The sequence below is a fragment of the Mandrillus leucophaeus genome, unplaced genomic scaffold (genome assembly GCF_000951045.1).
Source record: "Mandrillus leucophaeus isolate KB7577 unplaced genomic scaffold, Mleu.le_1.0 Scaffold258, whole genome shotgun sequence".
NCBI classification, from domain to species: Eukaryota; Metazoa; Chordata; class Mammalia; order Primates; family Cercopithecidae; genus Mandrillus; species Mandrillus leucophaeus.
The window spans coordinates 2261794-2274506 of NW_012102676.1; the positions used below are offsets into that span (position 1 = coordinate 2261794).

The 12713-nt window shown below is 36.7% G+C and overlaps 1 pseudogene; it reads left to right on the forward strand.

Annotated features, from left to right (window-relative positions):
* Positions 1–560: 560 nt before the first annotated feature.
* On the forward strand, positions 561–1426 carry LOC105542422 (annotated as a pseudogene).
* Positions 1427–12713: the final 11287 nt, after the last annotated feature.

Consider the following 12713-nt stretch of genomic DNA (forward strand, 5'->3'; position numbering starts at 1 on the left):
GTAAAGAGAGATGCATCAGGGTGGTTTATTACAATGCTGTGGTTTCATCTATTGTGATTCTCATGCATAATACCTAATATTAAAATTATTGACATCATTTAACTAATAACCAGTAAATACTTTGCTATTATAGATTTTGCTAATATTTATCTTTGGTGGCTATTTCAATGGCCTCTTGACTGTATTTTGCCTTTATCTCCAAGGAAAAAAGTATGCTTTTCCTAGGTCATCTTGTAGGGCAACTCAGTAGTGTTGCCATTGCATGCAATCTTTGCAGACAAGAACTTAACTGCACCCACCTTTCTCCAGAAGCACAGGTTTGATGTTAAGTTAATAACATCTTTCTCCAAGAAGTTTTATTTGACATACTCATTATAAACATAAACATTCAACATCTTTTAGTTCTTTTTTCATTGTGGAGGCAATATATTCCAATTTACAAATTCTACTTAATGTCTCTGATATTACTGTTTCCAAATAAACTCACCTTAAATGGGGATCACTCAAATAAAAGGCTCTAAATTCTGTCCATCTTAAATTTAGCTGATCCTGCAGAGGCCCGCGACTACAAAGGGTGTGGCAAAGCATTCATCAGGAGCTACCCTCTGAATTGCCACATCCTGATTCACATTGGAGAAAAAGCCTTTTATTTGTTCTGCTAATGGCTGTGATAAAAAAAAAAATCCCACACAAAATCCAACTGTAAGAAACATTTTGCATGCAAACATGAAAATCTGCAAAAGCAATATGTATGCAATTTTGAGGGATGTAAGAAGACCTTTAAGAAGCATCAGCAGCTGAAAATCCATCAGTGCCAGCATGAAAATAAACCACTATTCAAGTTTAACCTTGAAGGATGTGGAAAACACTTTGTTTCACCCTGCAGGCTGAGAGGACAGATTCAGGTTCATCAGAAAAATATATATCAATAGGGATGTTCTTTTGTGGCAGAAACATGGACAGAGCTTCCAAAGCACATGAGAGAAATCCATAAAAAGGAAATAACATATGATGTATGCCAGAAAACATTCAAATGTGAAGATTATCTCAAATAACCTGTGAAAACTCATGCCTCAGAATGAGATGTATGTCAACATCCAAGAGACGGCTGCAGCAGAACTGTATTTAATCTCCAGAGCTGTCTTCTTTCTTTTCATACGGAGAATCACCCATTTATGTGTGAACATGCTGGCTGTGGCAAAAGGTTGGCTATGAAACAAAGTCTCACAAGACATGCTATTGCGTATGAGCTTGACAGGAAGAAAATGAAGACCAAAGTAAAGCTATCTTCTGAAAAATGAAATTTGTCTTCTCATCTCAGTAAAATATCCCTCATAAGAGGAAACAAGAACAAGGTTTATCTTTGCATGAAAATGGAGAGTCATTGAATCGTATTAATCTCGACAGCTTCAATACTGTTAGCTAAAAATCAGATTTCTCTGTTTAAAAGACTACAGACCAATGAACTCAGTTATTTTCCATCAGAAGTACATTTTTTGTTATTAAAATCATTGATTTAGGAAAAAAAGAATGACAGGCACTTGATAGATTCACTGTAGAAGCTTCAGCAACCTCCTTTCATACCTCCTGAAGTCTCTGGACAACTATGATGGCCATAGGCAGCCCACAGACTTTTGAAACGAGAAACTGACATTCCTGACCCTGCACTATATATAGCATTAAAGCAAAAAATGTTGGCCACATACTGGGACCTCCTGGAAATAGAGGCCCTTGCAGACCTTGAGCCTGTGATTCTCCATAACCAGTTGCCCATTATGCCTTGGGTCATAAAAGCAGCATCCCAAAAACTCAGCACTGCTACTGAGTCCTCCTTAATATAATATGGAGCTGAACCTGGTCCCTCTGGATTATTAACCTGGAAGGGGTGGTCTCCACTGTCCTCAATTCCTTGACAGATGCAATGGTGTTAGATGAAGTCACCTTTCCCTCAAACCCATTGGCTATATGAAGAGCCCCTTAGGATTAACTGAGTGTTCAGCAATGGGAGTTTGTAGGCTGTATGGATGACACCGTCACCATTGTAAGTGACAGAACTCACTGAAATTTTGTTGCTTTACCTTCCAATAAAAGGACAGAACCCCAGGGTCAGCATGATTGGCTGGACTTCAGGCAGTCATCTTAGCACTGGATGCCCTGGTCAGCAAATTGCCTCACAAGCAAATGTTCACAAATTATTTGGTCATTGCCTAAGAGTTGTCCCTTCAGAATAAAGAACTCTGTGAATCCCTTGTTTCACAGATATCCAAAATATAAATCAAAATCACACATATATGAAGCTTCTCTAGGACACTCCTTTTTCTCCTTGGAGTTCCAGATATTAGTGGTAGTAATCAAAGCACACATTTCATGTCTCAGAATCACACCAGGCTCTTGAAAAAGGCATTCAATATAACTTTCATATCCCAAATATGTCCAAGACAACTGGTTTAACTGTGAGGCCTAATGGGCTCCTCAAAGAACTTGTATTTAAGTTACAAAATAACCAGTTAACCCCTAAATGGATATCTCAGTCCTGCCCCAGGCATTAATATCTCTCAACTCAAGGCCCTTCAGCCAACTCAAACCACTTTAAACAAAATCTTATTTTGGTGTTTTAGCCATGAAGTCTTTGCCCATGCCTATGTCCTGAATGCTATTGCCTAGGTTTTCTTCTAGGGTTTTTTATGGTTTTAGGTCTTATGTTTAAGTCTTTAATTCATCTTGACTTGATTTTTATATAAGGCGTAAGGGAGGGTTCCAGTTTAAGTTTTCTACACATGGCTAGCCAGTTTTCCCAACACCATTTATTAAATAGGGAATCCTTTCCCTATTGCTTTTTTCAGGTTTTCAAAGATCAGATGGTTGTCAATGTGCGGTGTTATTTCTGAGGCCTCTTTTCCGTTCCATTGGTCTATATATCTGTTTAGGTACCAGTACCATGCTGTTTTGGTTACTGTAGCATTGTAGTATAGTTTGAAGTCAGGTAGCATGATGTCTCCAGCTTTGTTCTTTTGGCTTAGGATTCTCTTGGCTATATGGGCTCCTTTTTGGTACCACATGAGATTTAAAGTAGTTTTTTCTAATTCTGTGAAGAAAGTCAGCAATAGCTTGATGGAGATCACATTTAATCAATATATTACTTTGGGCAGTATGGCCATTTTCATGATATTGATTCTTCCTATCCATGAGTATGGAATGTTTCTCCATTTGTTTGTGTCCTCTCTTACTTCCTTGAGCAGTGGTTTGTAGTTCTCCTTGAAGAGGTCCTTCACGTCCCTTGTAAGTTGTATTCCTAGGCATTTTATTCTCTTTGCAGCAATTGTGAATGGGAGTTCATTCATGATTTGGCTCTCTGTTTGTCTATTATTGGTGTACAGGAACCGGGATCTAAGTAAACTAAAGAGCTTCTGCATAGCAAAAGAAACTATCATCAGAGTGAATAGGCAACCTACAGAATGGGAGAAAATTTTTGCAATCTGTCCATCTGACAAAGGGCTAATATCCACAATCTACAAGGAACTTAAACAAATGTAGAAGAAAAAGACAACCCCATCAAAAAGTGGGCAAAGGATATGAACAAACACTTATCAGAAGGACATTTATGAAGCCAAAAACATACGAGAAAAAGCTCATCATCACTGGTCATTAGAGAAATGCAAATCAAAACCACAATGAGATATCATCTTACACCAGCTAGAATGCCAATCATTAAAAAGTCAGAAAACAACAGATGTTGGAAAGGATGTGGAGAAATAGGAACACTTTTACACTGTTGGTGGGAGTGTAAATTAGTTCAACCATTGTGGTAGACAGTGCGGCAATTTCTCAAGGATCTAGAACCAGAAACACCATTTGACCCAGGAATCCCATTACTGGGTAAAAACCCAAAGGTTATAAATCATTCTACTACAAAGACACATGCATACATATGTTTATTGCAGCACTGTTCACAATAGCAAAGACGTGGAACCAACCCAAATGTCCATCAATGATAGACTGGATAAAGAAAATGTGGTACATATACACCATGAAATACTATGCAGCCATAAAAACAGATGAGTTCATGTCCTTTGAAGGGACATGGTTGAAGCTGGAAACCATCATTCTCAGCAAACTAACACAGGAACAGAAAACTAAACACTGCATGTTCTCACTTATAAGTGAGAGTTGAACAATGAGAACACATGAACATAAGGAGGGGAACTACACACCGGGACCCATCGTGGGGTGGGGGACTAGGGGATGGATAACATTAGGAGAAATACCTCATGTAGATGACAGGTTCATGGGTGCAGCAAACCACCATGGCATGTGTATAGCTATGTAAGAAACCTGCACGTTTGGCACATGTATCCCAGAACTTAAAGTATAATTTAAAAAAATAAAAAAATTAAAAGAAAACCTTTCTTATCACCCTCTGCTATATTTTTAAAGAGAGGGAAATGTCTCATTTCTGTTATTATGAAGACTCATTTTATATGTGGCCCCTTACTAATGTCTCCTCCTATCTTTTTAGATTTTCTATTTTGCTTCTACCCCATAAAGTCAATACACCAGATCTAAGCAAAGACTCCTTTGAAACCCATTAACCATGGATTGTCCCATAGGCCAGAACACTGCCCATGTGCTATGGGAAGCATTTGAGTCAAAATTTCCACCATCCAATTCACTTTCTTTAATATTTACATTTTACAAAGTGGATGATTACTTCAGGCTCTCCCTCTGATTCTCTCTAGAAAAGTTAAAATCGGTTTTCCAAGGCCATTCCCATAGACAATGTGGACTACCAAGAAAAGAGATAGAAAACCTTACTTACTGAATAAAATAAAAGTAACTTTCAAAGATAATAGTGAAATCAATGTCATATCTCATAATGACAAAAGCAGACAACACCTCACTGGCAATAATACGTGCTGGTGTAAAATTAGCATGAGACAACAAAGTCCTGTCAGGTGCAGCTACACATCATTCTGTTGACCATTGGTTTCACTACTGTAAGTCTGGATACTTACATTGATTTGCAACCCAGAGGCTCAAACTCTCTAAGTTAGCCATTGTTTGACCACAACAAATGCTTACGTCCACATTCGATTGAGTTTGACAAGGTGAGTAGAAGCCCTACAAACAAAATACTCACCTGGTTTTCTCATCTGCAATCAAACCAGCAACTGAAGCAAAAGGCACATTGGCTAAATTGGAGGGCCTGCCTACATGCTGATGCTGATCCTCCAAGCTCAATCACAGGTATTTTAATAGGCAAAATTGTGACACCCTATTAACCACATGCATGCAAATCTGGGCACATCATTTAGAACCTATTTGCAGCAAAACCCTCCCCATCACCCATCCAGACAAAACCTTGGACTATTGGGAGCTTTTTGGTTCAGGTACTCTTAAGACCTTAATTGTGCCAGCCCGGTTACAGGATTTGGTTCAATTACAACAACATCACAAATGCCAATATCACCATTCTTAGTTATGTACTCATAAAACCCTGTCTTAAAAGATATTTATAAGTCAAATTCCCAGGTGAAACTTTGCCCTAAAATTTCCCAAGAGGTTCAGTCTTACCATAATACTGGTGAACAACACCCACAGCAACTCAAGTGGGTACCTACTTAAAAAAGATACCCTAGTTTCATAGACCACATCACATTGACCTGTCCTAGGAGTTCACCGTTGGGGATCACATCACCTCAGGCAATGTCAACCCATCCTGAGACCACAGAATTGGTGATGGCTTCATCCCCTGTGCCAAAGACAACTTCACCTCAACACCAAGACCACCATGTCAACAACACTCCCGGGATACCTCCCTTGACATTCTTTCAAATTGAACACTGGACATTTGTTACTATTTTTTCTTTTGATATTAGGTTTTATACTACATTTCCTGAGCTTGCTGTTTGGTTAGCCCAGATTCCTGGCATGCTCCTTGCTCTCTATCTATACTCCCATTCCTAAAGGGAAACCTTGTGAGGTTCCTTCTATCTGCACCATTCTAAAATGTGCATTATTGCCTCATATTGATCCATACTTGGAATGGACCTCTCACTCCTCAGAAAACTTCTCCTACCCTCCCGCATCCCCCAGCTTGCCACTGCAACCTCCTGCCTTGCTTCTCTGACCATGACCACTACAACTACTCCTCCCCCTAGTTACAAATACTGTTAACCTTTACATATATCTTATTAAACTTTCAGTTCATATTCTCAGCAACAAAACTGCCGTACCTGCCACCTTGATTCAAGAAATACACTGAGTTACTATTACCACAAAACATAATATAACTCATAATTTAAATATACTTTATTGGAAGTCTCTGAGCGTACACTGGTGTAAGAGGTTTTCAATATACAATAATAGTGAAAAGAAAACACAGGTAATAACTCCACCAACATACTATTAAAGACCCCAAAATTTCAGAATGTTTTTGCCATATACATGGGAAACTTGGTAACAGGATGACCTGCAAGGACTCTGCATATTTCTACTTGTTTTCTTCCTTTCTACTCTTATACTGAAATGTTTTTTCTACACTGCTTAGGGGAGCTTATACCGTACTGTTTAAAAGTCTCCATTACTCTTTGGGCCACTGTAATACCCCTAGTAATTGAGTTTATCACTAATGTCAAGACAACAAGGGGTCCAACTAGGTATCTTGACCTAGTTTTGAGTCTCTTACTAGAGGCCAGTCAGTTCCCCTTTCTGAGAAGCTAATGAAATCCACACTCCAACCCCAAATTGTCGGGTTGTTGTATGCTGGGACCAATATACATCCCCTTATGCCCAGAGCCTGCAAACTTATTAACCAGCAAATTTGCATGGGGTCCATGTAACTAGCTAAACCCATCCTACTTGCCCCTACAGCTATAGATTGTCATTACCCTGTTCCTACATACAATTTCCTATCTGGCCCTATCTGGCAGTCACATCTTGTTTTGAGCAGTAAATAGCAGAGTTCTGCCTTTATCTATCCTAGTATCAATGTGCTATGTCCAACTATCAAAAAACTCTTTACATCTCATAAAACATGTAACTTATCCTTTTTTACTATAAAGCAAGTAGAATGCCCTGCCCAAATCTGAAATGTTCTAAATGCTTAGAATTGTCCTCAAATGAAAAGTCACATCATTTAAACAGAAATTGATAATATGACATGTCCACCTTAATAAGGGCATGTAACCCAAATGTCAAAAGAAGGTTAAACTGATAGATATTGATTCTTCATAAATATTATTTTTTTGTCTTACTGTTTATTTTTTTCCTTCTGTTCAAATCTATTGTATCTGTTTCTTCTGGACTCAATATTTTTTTTTTATCATTGGTATTCTAAATTGCATTCTTCAATACAGTAGCTACTAGTCAAAATTAAATACAATTAAAGCATTTAAAATTTTAAATTAACCAAAAAGTAATTTGTAAATAAAATTAAAAATTAATTTCCTAGTGACTAGCTATATTTCAAAGGCTCAATAGGCACATATGGCTAGTTGCTACGATATTAGTCAGTGCTAGAGAGTCTTTTTTTCACAGCAGAAAGTATGATTGGAGATCTTTTCTCTAGAATATGCATGTCTATTAATTCCTTCATCTACTACTGGTATTATTTGTTAGGAAGAGTTTTATGGAGTATACCAGAGATATTTTATTTGAATATATGTTAACCTAAGTGTAAGATCAGCTAGTCTGGGAGAAAAAGTTATGGGAAGTAAGACACAAAACACAGTTAGCAGAATTTTTTTTTTTCATTTTTTTAAGCTAAAGGAAACAGAGATGAAGTGTCTGTTATGATATACCAGAAGTAACACATTATCTTAGATTTGACCTCTACTCTTCTGGGTGGTAAAGGTTTTTCTTAACATGTTTGGAAAAAACAAAAACAAAAACAAAACAAGTATATGCTGTTTCACAAAACCAAGAAACCTTCCTTGGATGGCTCTGAAAATGTGTTCATCACAAGATTGTTAGCCCTCCAGACAGGGCTTGTTCATAATGTTAACAGTCTATCCTTTGGGATTAGACTTTCTGGCAAGGCCTGCTGAATTGAAGGATGGTTACTTTCCCAATTATGTATGCATTGCAGCCAGACATATTCACTTTGATTCAATAAATTACATGCCCATGTATGTCTTACATAACCTATAAGAAATAGTGTTCAACACGGGTACTGGTTTTGAGGTAGCCTAGTTTTCATTGTCTGAAACATCCTTAAAAGATGCAATGATCTAATCTGTTCTTTAGAGTCAATGAATGTGGCCCTGATTATCATTCAGTTTTATGTATCTTGTATGTGTGTGTATATATGTGTACATCTATAGCAGTGTTTTCCAACTTTGGCACTGTTGATATTTGAGGCATTTGAGACAGTATAATTCCTTGTTTTCAGGGTCATAGTGTCCTATGTATTGCAGGATGTTTGGGAGCAACCATGGCCTCTACCCACTACATGCCATCAGCACCCCTCCACCTCACCCAGTTGTGACAACGAAAAATGTCTCCGGACATTGCAGATGTCTCCAGGAGGGCAAAGTAGTCTGTATTTGGGAAGCACTGATCTGTGGTAACCTTTTAAAAGTGAGACTGCAAAGGAAGTGATAATGACTAAACACAAATGATGCAAAAAGAAGTACATTTCATTAGAGAGTGTATGTTTATAAATATGTTTCTATAAATGAAAATATAATGTGCTATTAGGAACATTTATTTAGTGCTGCTTTTGGCCTTCAATACCTTCTTACTAACAATGTAGTAAAACTACTGGGACTGGGAGGTATTTATTTAAGGTCTGGACCTCAACCTTCCATTCTTTCATGATAATTTTTAAAATTTGATAAAAATATTATATAAATTATATAATATTCTTTACTACATGGTCAAATCTCTGTATTAGATCTTTTAATAACAATGAATAATCTTTTCAATCTCACTTTAAGCATAGTTTCACAAATTTCTAGTGAGGCTTCACCCTCTGTTCTTAGTTATCTGGTATGAACTTGGAAATAGCAGGGAAAAACAAAAAACACAAAACAGAAAACCTTCAATCCTTTGCTAGGCTCATGCAGAGGGATGTCTGGCAGGTCTTTTGGTTTGAGTGGAAGGAAAGCACACTCTGAGTTGAGAATCCTTGGTCAAGTTCTCTATCACAATGCAAAAATCATTAACTCCTTGATACCTCCTGTATTGCAATAGCAAATGTCTCTCTTGAGTATAACCACACAAAGTTATACTGTTTAAAGCAGACATGGCTACATATTGTATGGCACAGTATTATAGGATAGTAAAAAGTGAATTTTCTTTATGACTTTAGAGCTTTACTCATCTACTTTTTTTTAGTTACAACGATGTACTGACTTAGACGTAGTTTAATCAACCTTCTCTAATTCTACATGACATTGGGCTGGGCACATTGTAATTAGAACTTTGTTTTCTTACGTATAAAATAAAAATCGGATACCAGTTTCTGAGGTTGTTAGGATTTGAAAAGCTAGCATATGAAAAGGCCCTGGTCTAGTGGCATTCAGGGAAGGTCGAGTCCTTTTTCCTAATAAAGGACAGATAGAGAAAGTAGTTATTATATGCTATGCTGTAGAATGCTCTTCTTAGGCTCTGATAATATAAGGAAGCAATCCTCCTGTCTGGCTGAAATAGGCCTGGGCTCAGATTTCATAGCAGTTGTAGGTAACAGCAGAGTAGCAATGGTTGCCAATGAACCTCATCCCTGGCTCAACTCTATTGGAAACAGTTGCAACTTTCTGCTTCAGTGGCAGCCCCAACAAACATTAAGATAGGACAATCAGGGCTTAGGAAATGTGAGAGACTGGCAGGGATTCAGGCTGTACTGGAGTGTCAGATCAACTAAGAAAGAGATGGTGCTTAGAAGCCAAAATAGCCACACCATCTTCTGCCTCTTTTGTCTCAAATGGCTCACGTTTGAAACAGTCTGAGAATGTGTGGCATAAAATACATATTCAAAACATCATATGTCAAATCTGTGGCTTGTGAAAATTTCTGTACAAAAAGAAAATTCTTTATTAACAATATGGAATCAAAATTAGCTCTATGAAAACCTTTCTTAGTAGAGCCCTTAATAAACACATCAATTTTTTAATCATCTCAAAGATGGCCTTTACAATGTAGACTATTATATATGATCATATTTCTGAAGTAAAATTACAAGGGTTACAAAGGAGCAATACTACTTTTCAGAGTCCAACCAATGAGAATGATAAATGGAGTGAATAGTTAATTGAAAGTAGTCACATTGCAATTCTCATGGTTTATCATCTACAAACTGAGAGTTTTAACACAAATCAAAAAATATTTATGAAAATAATGTTACTTTGCCCAGAGAGCCTCTGATACCCCTTTATTTAATTATAATTATTTAAAATTATCTTAGCAGATGAAGAATTGATGTCGGTCCAGATTCACACATTCGTGAACGACATCATGGTCTTCTCAAAATGAGGCTGCATAAGCCATCAGAGATACGCTTCCAAGACTAGAACAGGGAGTAACTTCCTTCCAGATGTCATCATGGGAACAATATGATCAAAATCCATCATTGATATAGTTTGAATATTTGTTCCCACCCAGATTTCATGTTGAATTGTAATACCCATTGTTGGAGGTGGGGCCTGGTGGGAGGCGTTGGATCATGAGAACAAATGCCTCATGAATGGCTCGGGCCATCCCCTTGATGATAAGTGAGCTCTCACTCTGAGTTCACATGAGATCTGGTCATTTAAAAGTGTGTGGCACCTTCCTTCCCATACTCTCTCTCACTTGTTCCTGCTCTTGCCATGTGACGTGTCTGCACCCCCTTTACCTTCTGCCATGATTGTAAGCTTCCTGAGGCCTCCCCCAAAGCCAGGCAGGTGTTGGCACCATGCTTCCTATAAAGCCTGCAGAACCATGAGCCAATTAAACCTCTTTTGTTTATAAATTACCAAGTCAGGTATTTCTTTATAGCAATGCAATAATGGCCTAACACAATGGTTCATTATGAATTATTATTTTAAAAATAAATCTTATAACATTTGTCTGAAAAGTTCAATTATTTTTATTATAGTTTAGTGTTAAAATAGTTTACAGAAAAATATTTAAATATTTAAAAAAATTATAACACTTTATTTTTTCATTTTTGATATGATGGTGACCTAAAAATTGGAGCTATCTGTCTCTAAGAGCTTTGCTAATGTCATTCTTATTGTTTATTGTAATGGCAACCTGCATAGCACCACAGCAGGAGGTAACTGGGCCACTAAATAACATCTGAAGTTTCAATAACAGCCCTTTGTCATGAAAGATGATGACTGAAAGCATTTTGTCAATGTTCTGTAGGATAGAATCCAGAATTCTGGGCTATCACCACTATATCACTCCTGGAGTCCAAAAAACATTAAAAAGGATTTAACAAAATAATTAAATTGAGCTCATGACTTGAGGAGATTTTGTATTTGGCAAAGGCACTTGAGAGCAAAATCTTCCTTAGCAACCGGTTAATTATGATCTCTTGGCTATATTCACCAATACCCCCATCATCCATTCAGACACTGTTTTTGTCTGCATTTCACAGATACATATAGCTATCAATTCATCTAAAGTCCTGGGTGCTCTACTTAAGAAAGGAATTTATCTGTAATAGATTAAACAGTATACTTGATGACATTTTGAAATGTAAAATACACTAGAAATCGGTGCTGTTATTTTTCTCAGATAAATCGCTGCACTGATTATCATGAAGTACATTGATGTCACTATCACTATGACAACATTGTGACAAGAACTAGTCACTCCAAGCTACCTAGTAAAAGGAAATGTCATCTATATTTCTGAATAAAATATAACACACAGGACCTCTGCTTTTGTACATAAATTAGTACCTTACTGGCTAGGGAATGTTGAATCACAGTTGGATGAAGAAACAATTCATATTAATGTTTCTCTAAAGGTAAGATTTGAATATTTGGAAAATGTATACTGTAACTTTTGATCAATTAAAAGGGAAGCATGGTTTTATCATAATATAAGGACCTATTTGATGGAATAAATGCCCTTCTCTTTATTTGATTATATTTTGCACTTAAAGTACAATTCAGTTATAGGAACAAATAGTCTAAATAGGTGAGTTTTGAGATATATTTGAAGATTATTACGTGAAGTAACATTTGAATCAGTCTTTATACTTTTAGGATGTTGCATAATTTTTAATTTTCAGCTTTTAAAGATAGAAGTGAGTCATCTACTTCTACTATTCCTTTTTTAATTAAGCAAAGATTTAAAATCTTTGTTGTTGTTGAAAAATAACTTGTTTCTCATGTATTTTCTGCCCCCTTTCCCCAGGGGTGTCCTACAGAAAATACATGCAGCGTGTTATAACCATAGGAATAAAGTATTAGTCATCACAAACACCACTCATTTACAAATGCACAGCTGCCAGTATTTTTGGGTTATTTATGCTCAATTTTGTACTTGTTTTAGTTTGTACAGTATAGTGTCAGTATTCTGACATTTGGTGTTTAAAGAACTGTATTACCACATGATATGACATGGAACAGTTGACAAATGGCAATTTTCCCAGTAATGTTTGCCTTTTTATTTGATCTGAGCCAAATCTGAAACTCTTGAGAGGAATTCCTTCCTGATAAGACTTGGTTAATTTAAATAATATATTTTAAATAATATGATTTAAATTTATTTTAAATAAT